At 36.0% G+C, this 16,055-nt stretch overlaps 1 protein-coding gene and 1 non-coding gene across 5 annotated transcripts in view; one reads left to right on the forward strand and one right to left on the reverse strand.

The window, feature by feature from the left end:
• Window positions 1-16,055, forward strand: part of LOC105195559 (protein outspread) — a 210,612-nt gene that overhangs the window by 95,852 nt on the left and 98,705 nt on the right. The window lies entirely within an intron of this gene.
• Window positions 14,136-14,330, reverse strand: LOC113003788. Its single transcript, XR_003268682.1, has one exon. It is a non-coding gene; the product is annotated as a U2 spliceosomal RNA (small nuclear RNA).

Below are 16,055 nucleotides of genomic sequence, written 5' to 3' on the forward strand. Positions count from 1 at the left end.
TTTATATCTTAATTCAGCCGTTGAGTGGGATGTTTTATTAATACCGGTTTTCTAGTGCGAACGGGGCAAGAATTGGGCGACGCGGAGTTAAGAAACCTGAGCAGCGACAATAAAATCTCTCGTAAAGGTCGAGCCTCGTCGCGGCGAAGCGCGAAGTAGATCCCGGCGAAATTGTTACTCCGCTGCGAAGCGCGGAGTTTCTTTTCGTAAAAAAGATCGCGCGCGCGTAAGAAATTAAATACCGCGTACCGTTTTGTGGGTTCGCACGGCGGGGATACATAGCGACAAAGGTAATAAAGCCGGCTACGTATTTTCGCAGGATATATTACCACCAGAATCGGAGGGCAAAAAAATTTATTCTCCGTTTAAACGAGCGTTTCGCGTATAGCCGCTTTGCTTAGCACGGAGGAGAGAAGGATATTAATTTATTTACTTAATGAAAGCGTATGGCGTATCCCGTTATGACATGAATAGCGGCGCGAATGTTTCGCGGGCATTAGCAGCTTTGAGTACGCTGCTCGTTACCGAATAGCCGCGATGAGAAGATACAAATTATCACGGTGTACTATTTACATATGAATTTCAGCTCTCAAACAAAACGTTAAAGCGTTAATTTTAAGGCTTTTCACTACGTCCACTTACGTCCGCTTTTATGTTTTTATGGCGCAAACCATCGTTTTTCTTTGCTTTACTCATCGGAACGCGTTTCGATATAAGTAAGGACTCGATTACTATTAAAAAACGTACACGATTTTAAGTTTTATCCGTTTAGAAATCGCGTAATATCAATGACGAGAATTATTGTCGTCTATCGAATTGTCGTCTATCGATTGCGCTTCGTGAATCCGTCGCGTAACGTGCAAGCTGCACGTCGCGGTTCGAATTTTCGCGGCGAAAGGTCATCTCGTTAGAGAACTCGTATCGCGGATCATGCAATAATTTATTACGTAACCGCGGCTCCTCGTCGCCGTCTTCGCCGTGGTATTCTCACATCCGGGATCTCCGTAGAGAGTTCTTTAGCACGTGCGGGCACGTTACGAGATTTGACGTAACGATCAAGTCTTTCCTTCGTCCCTCCGCCGGTTACGTCCAGGAGACGTAAATCAGCTGATAGAGCAGATTAAAATTGTAAGCCGCACGAAATTGGATAGCCGCGTATCACTTTCTTGCTTAAAGGAGCCCGCGCTGGATGCGTATTCTCGCACGAACGAATATCTGCTGATTTATACAGGCTTATGATTTTCATGTTGATGATGTTATTACATTTCTTCACGAATCTGGAAACGATTTTTTCTACGCGGCACATTTACGAGTCGAGGTTTTTTGGTTTGATACGAGTCCTCGGCGTAAAATTTTTAAATCAAAAAAGCAAAACTTTTTTTCATTGTTTAGGCTAAAGATTTAAATGTTCAGATATGCATATTTTTCAATTATAATTTTTCTTTATATTTAAATTATTTAAATTATGTTTAAATTATGTTTAAATTTCTCTTTATTAAATATTAATATTTAATATAACAATATTACACGAAAAAAATATTTAAAATAACTGAGAATAATATATTTTATTACGATATTCTATATCTAAGTTTAATCAGTAAATAAATAGTTCACGCTGTGGGTGGCACGTTTAAAAAAGTAATTAATTAAATTAAGGGAAACGGTTTCACGATTCGCTCACGTTATACTTTCGCGATGACTCGGGCTTTTCTCTTTTCAATTATGGTTGCGTGTGAGAACTTAACGGTGACGTTTCTGATTTTTGCTTTATCGGCAATTTCGCGGAAGACTTTCTTTTCAGACAACGATAACCGGTATCGCGCCTATCGACCTACCGTTGCCGACGATACGCACGTCGTACGAACGATAGTTTAACACGGTTTACACACTTTGCTACTTACTTCGGTGTCGTCTTGTGGAACATCCTGCCCCGATAAGGATCCCTCGTCTCTTTGCATGCGCCTCGGAGATAAGACCACTTTTCATCGCCGTGGATTGTGGTCGCTAGTTCGATGCTTGTTCTTAAGAACGTTGCTTAACGAAGCTAATGTATTCTTACTCTTTCGTTTTTACTTATTGCTACTTTTATTTCAATAGTAAAGGAGAAACCTGCGGCGAGACTCTAAACGCGATTTTCTATCACGCTCTTCCTTTCTGCCAGTTCTTCTTAATGATACATCATAATTCGTTCTCATACGTTAATTATGATTATGTAACAATTAATCATTAAGGTTAATAATTGCTATAATTAATAGTTAACTTTGCTTTGTGTTCAGGACACGCATGTCTCGCTGTAAGTTTAAAGATTTTTTAAACAAGAAAGTATTTTGTATTTTTGCTGAATTTTTTTTTCAGAATTTTTATACGAATTGAAACATTTTTCAGAAATACTGAAAAATGTCTAAACCTTTTTTTGTTAAATTTTTTAATGTAAATTCTGAAATGTCTTACTTTAAAAAAAAAAAAAAAACTAAATTTTTTGAGATTTTATAAGATTTCATTAATTAGAGAATCTTATTTAAAGAAATATCTTGAAAGATCTTAGAATATTTCAGAATTTATATACCTATAGAAAAATTCTAGAAAAAAATGTGAACTTTTTTAACATTTGTAAAAAGTGTTCCAATTCATATAAAAATCTGAAAAATGTTCTAGAAAGTTATAAAATTATACCGAAATTCTGAAATTAACATTAAAAAATTCTGAAAAATTATACGAAAAATTCTAAGGAAACATTTTACACCGGAGATATCTCGCAATAACATTAAAAGTACGCTTCTTAATGTTTCGATTATTGAATATACAACAATTTAATAAAATGGGAATTTGACAACAGTTTTTAAAAATCAGTACATATTGATCGACTTAATTATTTTTTTATTATTCTTTATTACTGATTCGCGAGTATTATCTCTGTATTACTTTATCGAAATCAGTTGCGTCATTTCGATTATACTTACAAGACTTTTGTTTCCTGTTTGACAGGCACTGCGGAAGAAAATACCGTGTCGTATGCTCGGCATCGATTTTTCGTTGTAAAGTATCGCTCGTAAAGAGACGTAGTAAGCGAGTGATATCTCGCTACAAGCTCGTTACAACGACGAGTAATAATCGAGTCGTACAAGCGTCGTCGTCGATCCGCGCGGAACGGTACACTTGACCGCTATCCGGGCTTTCTTTCTCTTTCCGTTGCGAACGCCGGATAACAGCATCGAGACTCGCGGTCGCAGATTGGCTGGCGGGATAAAGTCGGGAGACTGACGAAAAAAATAAAATAAAATAAAATAAAAAAATTAAAAAAAATGATCGCCCACCATTAAGTGACGCGGATGTTCGGCACGTTCCTGCTCGCGGTATTCTTAATTGCGCCGATGATTTCCTCCGCATAATAATTTATCGGCATGATAAATGCGTCGACCGCGGACATAATATCGCGAGCACGATGATGAGTGTTGATTTAGATACAGGTCATGATAAATCTCTCTCTCTCTCTCTCTATTATTGAAATGTTCAGTTATAAGAGAGAAATTTTCGGTGAGCGTGTTTTTCTCACTTCTCCCGAAATCCTGTGCCACTTCATTTAATTACGTTTTTACTGCGGAATAATTATTTTTCGGGCGACGTTATTTCGAGGCACGTCGGTAATAATGCGTAATGTAATTTATTAAGTGCTCTAAACCTGCCCGATTTGGCCTCACGAAACGTGTCTTACGACTGGTACGCGGCATTACGTTTACGGTTCTTCCGAAACCGTGGTTGACCGTCACTCGCGACAGAGCAATCGCGGCGGACTATGTAATCTGCATAAACGGCCCCCGACATCAGGAAGCCGAGGGAATTTTATTCAATTAACGGTACCCTCGCATCTCCCTGAAAACTTTTTAACACGCCTCCACTCGGTGCTCTTGTACGTTATGGCGTGCGCGACTCGATTTTCTCACACCGTCAGGCCAGGCGCCAAGAGAAAAAAAAAGAGAGACAGAGAGAGCGAGAGAGAGGAAGATTTCTTTCGTTCGAAAGGCGATAAAGAAGCGATGGCAACGAGTCGGAGGCCTGGATTCGCAGCGCGCGAAGCGAGCTGGCCGTAAATCCAAAGATATTAATCTAATTACGATAACCCCGAGACGATCGCCGTACTTATTTCCAACTGCACGATAAATCCGGAGTTTCCTTACCACTCCCAGACATCTGTATTAATTGCCGCGAGTCGCAGATATGTACCGAGGCGCGCACGATGGATAAAATACCGTGAAAACCGGGGCGCAACCGTGAAAATTAAATCGCGTCAGCGATACATTACTTCGATTTCTAATCCACGTCTAGCGGAGATGAGCATTACGCTTTGTGTGTGAAGTAATGAATAGCATTCGATATTGTGTGGTTCTTAGTAACTTGTAGAAACTTCATTGCGTCGAGTATCATATTGGAGAAAACGCTAATAGCTTTTGTAGTGCTTTCAGTAGAAATATTATTAAGCAACGAGAAATTGAAGAATAGATTTAACGCGTGTGGAATTAAAAAAATATATCAGATAAAAGGGTTTTGAGTCAAGCTAGACATCAGTTTTATTTAAATTAGTTTATCCTTAACATCAATTATAATATATATTTATAATTAATTATAAAGCTTTTTACATTAAAATTTAATCTCGTGAGCCGATAGTTAAAAAAATATTTTTAAACAAAATTAATTGAGATTCTTTAAATATAGAAAAACTCAAGTTTTATTATAATATCTTCATTAGTTTCAGTGCTCTTTTTTATTGAAATATTTTTATATTAAACGCAAATATTAACGATCTACATTTTTATAATTTTCTATAATCTCTATACACGTTCTTCTGATTGCATCAACAAAGCTGCAACTTATTTTTGAACTTGGTCTATATTGGAAATATCGCAACGCCAGTCGATATACGTTTAAATTTCGAAATAACGTTGACGTACACGATACTTCCGAACGGAAAGAGAATATTCGCTCTCTTTCCATTATAAATCTGTAATTGGTATTGCGTCGTGGATAATCGCAATGGCCTCTCGCAGTCCCTCTCGCCCATGGCCGCGATTTGCAGGAAGCGGCTCGATCGCGGGGTATAGATGCAAGTTGCGCAAGTCAGCACCAGGAAGCTGTCGACGCCAGTCAGGGCCGTGATAGAGGCGGGGATAAATGTGTCTGTGCACGTACGGCCCTCGTTTTCCTTCGTGTGCTTTGGCCTTGTCACTAGTCGCCGGCCAGCTGGATTCCTCTCTGCATCCTGCTTCTTCTCCCGTCGCCGCTTCTTCGTCATCCTTCCTCCTCGTACCGAGGGAATACGAGGGAAAGAGGAAGGAAGAGAGTGAAAGATAGCGAAAGAGAAGGATATTCTAAGAAAGGGAAGGAAGGTGGGAAGTTGAAGCCTACTCTGGGTTCTATTAAAGCACAGCCGCATAGATTGTAGCATTATAAGATTGACCATGCGTGACGAATAAAATTTCTGCTAGGTCACTAGTCGTAAGATTTGGATCAAATCCGATTCGATTCAGAGATACTTACAAGTTCCTACAACTATTTCAAATTTACACACAAAGCTGGTATCAGTCGCGGTTTGAAAGAGAATGAATTCTTCTCTCCTTAACGTCGTTATATATTTTGCACTCGGATAAGTATTCAATTGAAACTTTTGATTATGAAAAAATAGTAGTTCTCTTGGTAGGAAACGGTGCTTCCTGCATGCTGCAATACACTTTGTATAAATACGTTTCTTTAACGTCACGTCTTTCAAACTCTGGAAAAGTTGCATCGTCCGCTCCTGAGCGTCGACGGATATCTAGATTTGCCGGCTCTGCCTAGGATTGCAGCATACAGCCTCCGATGATTTGCTCGCCGACGGGGCTACTTTGGCGGGGCCTCGACCCCTCTCTCTGTCGAGATTAGCATTGCCGCTTAGACTTTTTCAGCTTGGGAAAATACGGCCGCGCGATAAATAAGCGATTAAGCGATTCGCCCGTCCGCTCTGACTCTCTCGGACGCTACGCCTCTCGCGCTAGTTTATTTAGATTCTACACGGTCTGGATAGAGTGCGAAACCTCGTACCGAACTAACGTTGTTCCCACGACCGCGGCGTTATCCAACCCTTTCGCAAACAAAACTCGCCCGATTTTCGTGACTCGCTCCCGCGGAAAGTGGCCCTCGCTCCTGAAGCAGCTGAAATTTATAATATCGAATAATCGAAATGTCGCGATGCCGATTAAATAACTTCCATTTCTCGGTTGCCATCTGGATCGCCGATGTTTGAAAAACGTTCCGATATAACCGATCGATTTTTTTTCTGTAAGCGCGTTACGTACAGTCAATTACACTTTGGTATTTTTTTTTGAGCTGTGAATTTATTTCATTTTTTATTTATCACGACGCGACGATTTGAAACCGAAGATTAAGTTATACGAGATCACATCTCAAATTTTTTTCTTCATTTTGCCCATGCGCCTCTCGTGCGTGCGTGAAACGCGTAGCATTTAACATTGTAGACCGCGTTATTTATAACGGTACAGCGTCACGAAGTTTATGGTAGGGTGCAAATTACGACGCGGAGCCTCTTTTTTCTCTCCTCATTCGATCGCCGTCGTTCCGGGCTCGTAAATCTGACGTATCGGGCGCAGATAAATTATGAAGTGACTGGAAGGTTAGTGCCACGTGGGTGGAAAGTCGCCTTGGCGAAATTCCGATTTGTGTTTACGCGGAGAAAAGCAGGAGAGAGATAAAGAGAGAGAAAGAGAAAGATGAAGAGATAGAGAAGAAGAGGGAGAATGAGAGAGAGAGAGAGAAAGAGAGAGAGAAAGAATCGAAGGAGGTGCGAAGGATGAGCATTTTTTACATTGAGTTGTAGAAATATAGGGCACTCGCTTTTCTCACGGTCGCAAGATCTCGCATTTCAGGGCTGCTAGCAAATACACGCACGTTGTTCATGTTTTTCGAGGCAATTTGATTCGCCTTCGAGCGTACGCCTTAGCCTCAAGCGAGACTTAGTTATGGTTAAAGTTTCATACCTTGATTATTACCACGAGAGTCGAAATATCGTAAAGTAGATTTATTTAGCCACAAATAGCAATTTGTAATTTTTGTATTGTATTTTTTATTACGATTTAAATGATATGAAAATTAATATCAATCTGTATAAATTATTTGAATTTGATTTATTTAATAAGTCAAAAGCAAAAGACTTGTTTTTGATAATTTATCTTTTCTTGAGAAATCTTTCAATATCCTATTCTCATATAATTTTATACTTTTTGTATAATTAATATAGTTTCTTCTTCCTTGCGCACAAATTAAAGATCAAAGAATTCTTAATATATTTTAACAGGTTTGCTAGCGATTAGAGAAACCAGCAAAAGGCAAAAATTCAAATAATTTATTAACCTACGATAAAATTAATTAATCTAAAATAAAATTGAATTACTGTACCCCCATTTTAAATTTTTAAAGTTTATTTTTTTAATTATTAAATATAATTTTTATTGAAGAAAATATTGTAAATATTTTTTATGATTTTCAAATTTTGCAGTAAACGAGTTGCAGAGAGCCATTAACAGATATAATTAGAAAGGAAAACTATAATATCTTGATGTTTATAAAGATATAGTTTTGTAAATGTTAACAATGTTTCACAAATCACTCATGGAAAAATTATTTAAAAACTATTTGCAATATTGACAAAATGCCTCAGTAATCATATATTTTTTGAACGCAAACAGATTTATTGCGAATGATGTTTTATCTTTGTTTTGCATACAAATATAATAAAAAAAGAAAATTTGTTCCTCTAAAAAATGCAACGAAGTTTTTGATATGTTTTAAAAATGCATTAAAAATTTGATCAAAGTTTTACTCTATTATCATTTTTCATATATTAAAAAAAATTTTATTTGTAATTAGCTTAGCTTTTTTATAAAATACTTCTTTTTGGCTTCCGTTAGGGAATTTATTCAAACAGTAACTGGAAAATCGAGAAAAATCAGAGAATATTTCTTTTATGGTTTCGCTAATAGCCCTGTTTAAGTAATAAATATTTAATAGTATTTAATAAATTTAAAAAGCTAAGTGCCCACTTCTATTCCGATAATGTGTAAAATATTTGTTAACATTGATGCCGCTGTAATAGTTAGAATTACACGACGCGCGTTTTCAGCGCGCCGCTTGTCTTTAGATTTGCTAAAGAACGGGAACGAAACATCGATTGCGATCGTATCGCGATTTAATCCGGGAGAATGCGAAGAAACGAACGGTAGTAGCATCGATGTTCGATTCTTCCTGCGGGCGTGGTCGGTCGCCTGGTCGCGAGCTGACGAATTACCGCGGCGCATGGTTGGTAGAGCATGAAGGCAAAAAGATCAGCCGGGTTTCGTGTCGAGCCGAGACGTTCATCATGGTTCTCTCGCCTTGGGTGACTTCGCCCGAGTACCCGGGCGCGCGCGAAAAGCGGTGACCCGCGACGTGCATCCCCGCGTCCGTCGTTTCGCTCGACATAAGCAGATTCGTATCGCTCTCTCGTTTACAACGCAACTTGGAAACACTGCAGGCCGGCGCCGCCGTATCTCGCTCTCCTTCGCGGAAGCGTTCCTACCCGCTGTTAAAGAGGTAGATCAACTAGCAATATCGCTACAATCGCACCTTTTTTTTCCATCGAGGAACACATTATCGATCTTTCTCTCCTGTCGAGGCTCGACACTTAACCAGCGCTATTTAGGCGCGGCAGCGCTAAACCGTCGTGTCAATTGACAACGATTCTTTTCGTCAGGGTATTAAAAACTGAAGCGGACGAACGCGATAATGGCAATATCGATGGGAAGAGTGAAACGCATTTCTCGCGAGAGAGAAAAAAAATGCACCGTTATCTCGTGGGCTGGATTCCTTATCTGAAGTCGTCACTTGTCGATGCGAATGCGCGATGGTCACTTTCATCAAGGTCGGCTGAATTTCTCTTTTTCCGCTCGTGCAATTGCTGATAACGAACGACAACGGGCAACGCGTAGAGCGAGCGATGTCGATCGAAACGATCGATCGTTTTTTGCCACGGCTTATCGTCACGCCGCGCGACGTACCGGAACTGATTTCTCCGATTGAATCCACCGGATCGCCGGAATATCTCTCTCTCGCTCTGAAAGAGAGCAACGCTCTCGATGTCACGCGATTCGCGGCGAATTACAACATTTATATACATATATAAAATTAAATATTAACCCGTATCTGCGTGCCATCGTGAATATTTTTGTTCTCATAAATTAGGCAAATTTTATACCGCGCTCGGTCTCACGTGGCATCATTATGCGTATTTGGGACACGCCAATTAGCCGGACAAACCGCTCGAACAAACGATCGTTCTTCGTCGTGTTATTCATTTGACGACCGCGCGGCATTGCCTCGACTTTCACTCCGCCGAGACTACCGCCACTGCTATTATATACTTTCCCCCGATTCACCTGTCTAACGTTCGATAATTAAATGCGCCACGTGTTCGTCATATCACGCCGCTGGATTGTTGACTCGTTTAATTGACAGCGACGTAGCCGTCGTGTTGTTTAAATTACGACGGAAAGCTGCAACAAGACTTTGAAAATGCGCAGATCGCAACACGAGAATGTAAATATATATGGTAATGAGATTTATTAATTTATTGCGAATCTGACATCTCACAATTAATTGACAATGTTATCGTAAGTGACTAATAATTATATTCGAATTATTAATTTTCGCCGGTGACACGAAAATTGCTCTTCATTGAAGCCCGTCGAAAAAAATAGAAAAAATATTATAAAATTTCATATGAGAGTAGATCAAGGATTTGATTATTAATTTGAATGATATTTATAATTAGATAATTATCTAATAATGAAATTGGATAAATATTTAAGGATGTTTTGGCTACAATACGAGCTAAAAGTTATCGAAATTTCAAAACTGAAAGATTCTCTACGTTTATTCTTTTTTTTCCTAATCAACAACAAAAAATATTGTTCGCAAATGCACGAATTTTGGCCTTGAAACTATTACTTATAAAAAACAAAGAAAATGAAAAATTTGATTTACAATATTTTTGGAATAAAAATTATTATATTTTGCTACAGTTTTAAATAAATAACTTTTAAACGGGTAAGTGGAGCTAAATAAATTTTTGCACTAATAGTTATTAGAGTTTTATTAGTATGCAAAAATTGTGATTTAATTGGTAATGTTATTTTTCCATCAAACGTAACACTAGAATATTCAATGAAATTTTTATATTCTTGGTAATGTTTTTTTGAGGTATGACTCATGCATCCTTAATAAAAAATAAATTAGAGGTTTGTTCAGTGATGTTGAAACGACTTCCATTTATTTATAGTCACTTTTGGAACTACGTTCGCGACACGTAGTACATGAATTTCTTATTTGCAGTCGGCAAAATGAATTCATTCGTGCGAAAATATTAGTCACGCTATTTCGATCACGACTCTTTATTGTCACTCGTTTCGTTTCGAGTGGCTAAAGATTTAAACGGCATTCCCGGAGAACGTTCTACAATCCGGATACCGTGGTTCTACAATCCGGATACCGTGACTGTATCATAACTCTGCAGAGCATCTAGAAGTGCTTCGAAACTTTTGAAAAGCAGTGATGCAACTGATCGTATATCAATTAGTCAAGAACTAGAAATTTCTTCGAAGAAATCGTAGCGGAATAAAGTGTGTAAAATAAATTGGCTAAATCTAGAACGAGAGTATTTTTTCAAGACTCATCAAATTTCTCTGACTTTGATTATATTTCGTATAAAAAAAAAAATCTAAAAAGAAGAGTTTAACATTAATCACTAATAGCTTTAATGTACATATTTTTAACTTTCTCCATTTGCAATTACAGTAATTGGTTTTCTAACTTAATAATGAGAATTGAAAGGGAGAGAGATATACAGTGCAATTTATTTTCTAATATGCGCCTTGATTTCCAATCGCTGTCATTCTGCATTGCTACTCATGCGAGTAGAAGGACAAGGAATGTCGAGGCCACGGTATCAGGGCGTACCAGAAATCCTTAGAAAGGATCCGCTTTATTTCTTTCCCGATCGCGGTATTCCCGAGCGAGCGGGCGGGGTCGGGAAATAGGATCGGCCGAATCGCGGATTCCGTCGATAGGGGATCGCCAAGGGAATAACGTCGGGTCACGTTACCGTTGTGGTCGGGGATCAGTGGTCGGTCCCTTCGGCAACCTCAGTAACGACGGCATCCGCACGGTGGGTAGCACGCTAGCACGCTAGCGGCCACGCCGACAGGGTCGTGAGTCCAAACACGAATAGCGAGCCGACGACGAAGATACCAAGCCCGATCAGTGGGTGACCAGGAAGTCGTAAGAGGAAAATCGAGGCATTCGGTATCGAGTTATATATGAAGATCGTCACGAATATCCCGCAGCGCTCTGCCAGATTTATGTGTGTCAGAGCGTAAAAAAAATCGTATCATCTTTTCTTCTGCTTATTGAAAAGGAAACTCGAAAGTACTGGACGAACGCGTTTATCACGCGCAATACACCACTTAAGAAAATTTTTTTATCCTCTTGATGAGTAAGAATACAGAGAAAAGAACGTAATAAGACTATAATGATTCTACGCAACCAATTATGCTACGTGCATTTAAGAATTAACGCGCATGAAGGTGAAGCGTGTAATAGCTCGCGATAAAATCAGGATTTAAGGTTCGATACAAACGTGGAGATTTACACGTTCGTTCGAAATCCCGTGGATGTAAGTAGATATCGAGATACAGTGGCGGCGTCGTATAATACAATACATCGCGAGAAATCGCATCTTTTGTACGCGCCGCGAATATTTTAAATTCGCTTGGCGAGTATATATAATCTTCGTGATTAGCGGGCTTGATACGTTGAAAACATCTATCTTGCGATCAAAAAATGCAAAGTGCTCATTTCTCGTGATAATCGCATTTACTCTCATCGAGAGTTCTTAACAGAAGAGTGTAATATTATCTTTTGTAATATACATGATGAATCTCTACAAATGAGAACGTAACTGAAAATAAAAGAAAAAAATTCCTAGGCTGCAGAAAAAGTATTCATGCTACACGCGATGAGTCATTCGTGACCAAGGATAATTTTTTGAAGCACTTTGTCGAATGACTTCAGGCCAGTAACTAATTCACTAGGCGTGCCCGTAAATGTCAAACCTTTTTTAGAGCTAGAGATCAGATGTTATTGATGTATGTTAATCAAAAGAAGTGCGTAAGATATAAATGTCATCGTGTATACTACGAAAGCGAAATTTCTTTTTGCTGCTAAATTCTAGTATAACTGTACTCGACTTTCATGCACAGTTTCAGTTCGGTGTATCAATTTATTTACGCTATTTATGTTAATCAACCTTTGATACTCGCGGCAATTGTTTATAGACATCTAAAGAGAAATTTTTTTAATTCAAAAAATATTTGTTTTAGTCAAAAAAGTTTGTGCGTGTCATACGGTTAACAAAATATTTCTTCGATTTTAAGAAATGTTCTTAAATGTTTTTTATTGATAGAATTAAAGAAATAATTTATAGCGTTTTTCACTGGGCAGCACTGAGTGCGCACTGGAAACTCGCCGAGTGCAGGCGGCACTGCCTAAGTGCATTGAAAGTGCGAGTTTCTTGCACTGCCAGTTAAACACACATATTATTTTCAGTACGGTTTCTTGTGATATTTTGTTGGTTTTATAAATTTATTATGGCACTGACTATTAACTTTAAAGTCAATGATGAAATATTTAATCTATCAATTGATCCAGCTGAATTAATTTTATACGAAAAATTAAAGAGCAGTATAGAATCAGACATATAGAATGCGGAATATTCATATTTTATTATTTTGGAGGCTGTTCTTGCAACGCGGAATAACTTTTAAACTGTAATAATTTAATTTAAAATAAAATTAATTGGTAATTGTACCACAGACTCCATTAGATTAAAAATAATTAATAATAATAATAATAATGTAATATAATAATAATAGTAATAATAGTAATAGTAATATTAGTAATAATAATAATAATAGTAGTAGTAGTAGTAATAATAATAATAATAATAACAATAATAATAATATGATAACAACAACAACCACAACCACAACGACAATGATGATGATGATGATGATGATAATAATAATAATAATAATAATAATAATAATAATAACAATAGTAATGGTAATAATAATAATGATGATGATGATGATAATAATAATAATGATAACGATGATAACAACAACAACAACGCCAACGACAACGATAATAATAATAATAATAATAATAATAATAATAATAATAATAATTTTATTTTGTTTAATAATAATAATATAATTAATAATACAATTAATAATACAATTATTAATAATATAATTATTTGTAGTATTGGTACTATATTTATACAATATATATTATTACTTTACGTATAATATAATATAATCTGCAGAAACAATGAAAACAAATGTACTTACATCTTTATCCGTTAGGTTATGCTCCATCTGAACAAAATTTTTGATTTTCGGAATTTTCCTCGGATTTTCTAATAATTCTTTTTCATTATTGCTAAATGATAATGAAAAAAGCAAATTTAGCAATGCAATCAATTGCTAATCCGTGCGTCCCGCGCAGCCATGTCTCTCTGAACTGCCACCGTCTCTGGGAGTTCGTGCCGAAATCTTATCTTGCACGAAAGGGCAAAAATTCAGCACTAGGCTTTCCAGTGAAACAGCGTACCAGTTTCGTGCGCACCGAAACGTTCAAAACACGTTGCCCGTAGCGCGTGTGCACTCATGACTCAGTGCGCACCAGTTCTCCGAGTGAAAAACGTTCGAGTTGCCAGCTTGCCACATTTCTGATCCGTCGGACGAACCGGAAATAAAAGAATAAAAATTTTGACAAAAATAACATTACATAAAATTTTGTTAGAATAATTAAATAGCATGTCGGAGAATTAAGTACTAAGTTATGTACATAATAAAAAACAATTTTACAATCGTAAAAATACAAATTTTCGACTCTTTCAACTTTCTGACCAAAAATATCCAAAATTGTCGATTTGTAAGTATTGATAATTTTTTTATCTTTGAATAGTTGTATTATTTAATATTTTTGTAATTATTTAATGGGCCAGTCCCGAAATTACTGCAAAATCGGGTTGACCCGTGGCAGAGCCGGAGCAAGCTCCGAAAATCCGCCTAGGTAAAAAAATCAGTTTAATATTCTGAGTCCCCTATGGGGACTGTATCAGATATTAAGCTGATAAGAACAGATACTACACTTTGATCTTAGCTATAGAATAGCCGAGAAGCGATAGTGAAATAAGCTTCTTTCTGCTTTATATACAGTTTGAGGACGAACTTTAAACACGAGAAAACGCGCCGCATAGTGGTGTCCACACAAACTTGGTTGATCGACCGTCCCCACTCAGGCTCCTATCCCTCCTTCTTCTATTTAAAGCACGTGGCTGAAGCGTTCTCTCGAAGCTTATTGTACTAAAACGTTTATTTCATATACTTTTAACAAAAATTAATTTAACAATTTGAAAATTAAAAAAAATTTTTTGAAAAAAAAATTTTTGTTTTCTGTTTTTTTTTCTCTAAGCACGTGGCTGAAACGTTCTTTCGAAGCTTATTGTATTGAAATTATTACAATATATGTATTGTATTAAAACTTTAACTTCATATTTTTTTATGAAAGTTTAATAGAAAATTTAAAAATTTTGTTACAAAAATTTTTTTACTTTCGTTGTTACCGTTAAAATAATATACAAATTTATAATTAGAATTCTGTAATATAGACTAATACAAGTAATCTTTAATAACAATTTTATTTATTATTATTAGTCAGCGCTAGTAATTTTATAAATTAAATTTGTTTGGTTTGTAAAATTAATTTACTTACTTTAAAAATTGCATCAACAAAGAATTAATTCAGTTAAAAGTTGCGTAAATAATAAATTAATTTAAGTTATATTAAATTAAGTTTTAAAAGTATTTATATAAATTATTTATATAAATTATTTATATTAAGTTAGAAAATCATAATTTTTTAAAATTGAAATTAAAAATTAAAAATTACTTTAAATGACAAAATAATTACAATATAAATTATCATGTAGATTATAAAGTTAAATATGTGTTTTAAAAATAATTTAATAGTTGAAGTTAATAATTAATAAAATTAAAAATTTATAGAGTTAGATAAAAACTTTACTTGTTAATTTTATTTAACTTTTAACTTTTAACTAGTTACTATCAAACTCTGTTATCAGTTAATATTTTATATTTGATGTTAATTTTTTAAATATTTAATTAATTTTATCATTTTCATAAATGCATGATATATTTTCATCTTTCTTTTTACAAAGTTATACTTTAAAGATTCCGCGATTAAATTTGCAATACATAATACAATTAGTTATTTCATTGGACTTTTGGAACTTTGATAACTGCTTTTGTTGATTGAAACTTATCAAACTGGAAAGGCCCAAATCCCTGGACGTCATTAATAGCCTTTATAGAAATCAGAAAGATGTGATAGGTCAGAATTATACAAATTTTTTTGATGTACCTCAATAAAATTATGACACATTCCTTAAAAAAATATTTCATACTTTGTAAAAATCTCAAGATTCTTTGATTATAAAATAAGGCAAAATCTATATGCAATCGTTTTGAAATATATATCAATTAAACTAATAAATATTATAAAACAATAAAATCAGTAAAAGTTGTAAAAATAATAAAAGTTATAAAATGACAATGATAATGGTCAGTTTTAAAATCTCAAAATGATGGATTTATTGATTTATTGATTGTTATATCGCGACCGACGAACGATATCGTATAATCGATCCAAATTACATATCCAAATGCAGAAGCTAAATCTAACGAGTTTATTGACGCATTAGAAAATACCTATCAATTCTTAGGACACGCGCTACAGGAGGAAGAGATTACGAGTACTAGCTCTAGGAGAGTTCCGTGCTTTCTCTCCGTCGTACTGTCTCAATCCTTTCGCGCATTGTTCGTGCCTCG

Source organism: Solenopsis invicta, chromosome 4, assembly GCF_016802725.1.
Source record: "Solenopsis invicta isolate M01_SB chromosome 4, UNIL_Sinv_3.0, whole genome shotgun sequence".
In the NCBI taxonomy this organism is placed as follows: domain Eukaryota; kingdom Metazoa; phylum Arthropoda; class Insecta; order Hymenoptera; family Formicidae; genus Solenopsis; species Solenopsis invicta.